Source organism: Papio anubis, chromosome 15 (genome assembly GCF_008728515.1).
Source record: "Papio anubis isolate 15944 chromosome 15, Panubis1.0, whole genome shotgun sequence".
In the NCBI taxonomy this organism is placed as follows: domain Eukaryota; kingdom Metazoa; phylum Chordata; class Mammalia; order Primates; family Cercopithecidae; genus Papio; species Papio anubis.
The window spans coordinates 23,084,701-23,087,985 of NC_044990.1; the positions used below are offsets into that span (position 1 = coordinate 23,084,701).

General features: G+C 43.7%; 1 pseudogene; it reads left to right on the top strand.

Moving 5' to 3' along the window:
* Positions 1-580: 580 nt before the first annotated feature.
* Positions 581-2,162, top strand: LOC101003476 (annotated as a pseudogene).
* Positions 2,163-3,285: the final 1,123 nt, after the last annotated feature.

Sequence of the window (3,285 nt, forward strand, 5' to 3'; positions counted from 1 at the left end):
TTGATCCTTCAGATGTTCAGATGTGTCCAGAGTTTCTTCCTTCCAGTGGGTTCATGGTCTTGCTCACTTCAGCAGTGAAGCCGCAGACCTTTGCAGTGAGTGTTACAGCTCTTAAAGGTGGTGCATCCAGAGTTGTTTGTTCCTCCCTCCTGGTAGGTTCGTGGTCTCACTGACTTCAGGAGTGAAGCTGCAGACCTTGGCAGTGAGCATTACAGCTCATAAAGGTAGTGTGGACCCAAAGAGTGAGCGGCAGCAAGATTTATTGTGAAAAGTGAAAGAATAAGGATTCCACAGCATGGAAGGGAGTGGGTTGCCATGAGTGGCCAGCTTTTATTCCCTTATTTGGCCCCTCCCACATCCTGCTGATTAGTCCATTTTACAGAGCGCTGATTGGTCCATTTTACAGAGTGTTGATTGGGCTGTTTTTACAGAGTGCTGATTGGTGCGTTTACATACCTTTAGTTAGACACAGAGTGCTGATTGGTGCGTCTTTACAGAGTGCTGATTGGTGCGTTTACAAACCTTTAACTAGGCACAGAGGGCTGATTGGTGCATTTTTACAGAGTGCTGACTGGTGCATTTACAAACCTTTAGCTAGACACAGAGTGCTGATTGGTGTGTTTACAATCCTTTGGCTAGACAGAAAAGTTCTCCAAGTCCCCTCCTGACCCAGACGCCCAGCTGGCTTCGCCTTTCGAAAGCACAGTAAGATCTCAGAAATTCAGACTGCATTAACCACCAGGATTCATGGACTGAGAGTAAATTTACATTTGTATTACCTTTTTTTTTTTTTTTAACGGTCTGCTTAGAAATTAAGCATGTAAAGGGAAGTGAAGCCAGAGTTGCGGACACTTTTTCTGCCCACGGTGTCTCGGATTCATTCTTAAGGAACTGAGAACTTAATCTTCCACAATGTAAAAAAAAGACCATCTTATGCCCCACCTCCCACCCCAGCTCCTGCAACACAAATGCCCAGCACACCAGGGTGTGTGGGATACAGTCCATACAGTCATCTTGCCAACAACAACTACAGCCTGGGAGGAAACCCGGCCACCAACAGCCGGGTTACGGCATCCTCTGCTATTACGATTCCAAACCCTGAAAGTCACCAGAAAAGCTGCTGATGCCCCACATGAGGTACAGCAGAAAGGTCTGGGACCAAGTAAATCTTCCAACCCTGACCTAAAGTTGTGTGAGATTGGCTAGATTATTGGTGGCATCCGGCAAGATCTTGCTGATGAAAAACAAGAATATTTAAGTGAATACAAAGCAGAAAAGATAGAGTACAATGAATCTATGAAGGCCTATCATAATTCCCCCATGTACCTTGCTTACATAAATGCAAAAAGTCATGCAGCAGGGAGAAAGTCAGCAGAGACAGTCTCGCTTGGAGAAAGGAGAACCATACATGTGCATTGAGCCTGCCCAAGATCCAGATGATTATGATGATGGCTTTTCAAGCATCCAGTCACCGCCCGTTTCCAGAGGAACCACTGCCTCATTAGTGAAATCCTTAGTGGGAGTGTGGTGCCAGACGTTTGGTCAGTTGTCAGAACAGCTAGAATGCAGGTCCTCAAACGACAGGTCCAACGACAGGTCCAGTCCTTAATGGTTCATCAGTGAAAACCAGAAGCTGAAATTCTTCAAATAGAGGAAAGACACCAGGAGAAACAGAGGAAATTCCTGGAAAGCATAGATTCACTTAACAATGAACTTAAAAGGTTATGCTGTCTGAAAGTAGAAGTGGATATGGAGAAAATTGCAGCTGAGATTGCACAGGCAGAGGAACCGGCCCACAAAGGGCAAGAGGAAAGGGAGAAGGAGGCAGCAGAGCAAGCTGAGTGCAGTCAGAGCAACATCCTTCCTGAGGAATAACAAGCAGCCAGCAAAGGCGAGGAGAAGAAAGATGACAACAACATTCCAATGGAGACAGAGGAGACACAGCTTGAAGAAATAACAGAGAGCCAACAGAATGGTGAAGAAGGCACGTCTACTCCTGAGGATAAGGAGAGTGGCAGGAGGGGTCGACAGTATGGCAGAGGAAGAAACCAGTGACAGTAACACTGGCTCAGAGAGCAACAGTACAACAGGGGAGGAGCCACCAACAGATTCCATATCAGCAGATGAGAAAAGAGAATCAATGTTGCCTTGTTTTATGTGTTCTAAATACTTTTTTAAATGAAAAAATTTTTTTTGGTTAAAAAAAAAAAAGAAATTAAGCATGTAGGTGAGGCGCAGTGGCTCACTCCTGTAATCCCAACACTTTGGGAGGCCGAGGTGGGTGGACCACTTGAGGTCAGGAATTCAAGACTATCCCGGCCAACATGGTGAAACCCTGTCTCTACTAAAAATACAAAAATTATCTGGGCATGGTGGCGCACACCTGTAGTCCCAGCTACTCGGGAGGCTAAGCAGGAGAATTGCTTGAACCCGGGCAGTGGAAGTTACAGTGACTCAAGATCGTGCCACTGCACTCTGGCCTGAGTGACAAAATAAGAGAAAGACAGACAGACAGGCAGGCAGGCAGACAGAAAGAAAGAAAGAAAGAAAGAAAGAAAGAAAGAAAGAAAGAAAGAAAGGAGGGAGGGAGGGAGGGAGGGAAGGAAGAAAGGAGGGAGGGAGGGGGAGGGAGGAAAAATTCGAGAAATGAAGCATGTAAAACCTGGCTCCAAATAGTATTTTAAAATATTTATATCTATCATTAGCTAAATACAATTATATCTTGGCAGTTATCTCTAAAACTGGCCATAATATGAGCTGGCTACAGTAGCTGGTAATCCCAGCTACTCAGGTGGCTGAGTATGGGAGGATTGCTTGAGCCCAAGAGCGGGAGACCAGCCTGGGAAAAATTGTGAGACTCAGTCTTTGAAAAAAAAAACAAAAAAAAAAACAACTAAAACTGGCCTTAATAAACATTCAATACTCATTTGCTGAAGGAATTAACATTTTAAATTGTAGTTACAGCGCAACTTAATAATTAAGGAGGGGGTCTTCTCTGATCCTCTACTAGCTTGATTCTAGTCATTGTGTATACTTTACATTTATTAAAGTACGTTTTAGAGAATAATTCTGTAAATCAAATGTTCCTCTACATCTAAATGCTTCCAGGCAGTCTGAATTTATGATGCTTCTTTTGGTAAAAATGCGGAAAATCTAAGCATAGAACAATAAGATTCTACTGAATATTTCACAAGTAGTTACAACAGACTTCTTATACCTTTAAGTCTCTTCAGATTGAGATTGTATGTTTCATCTGGCTAACGTCTTTTAATCTACATACCTTCT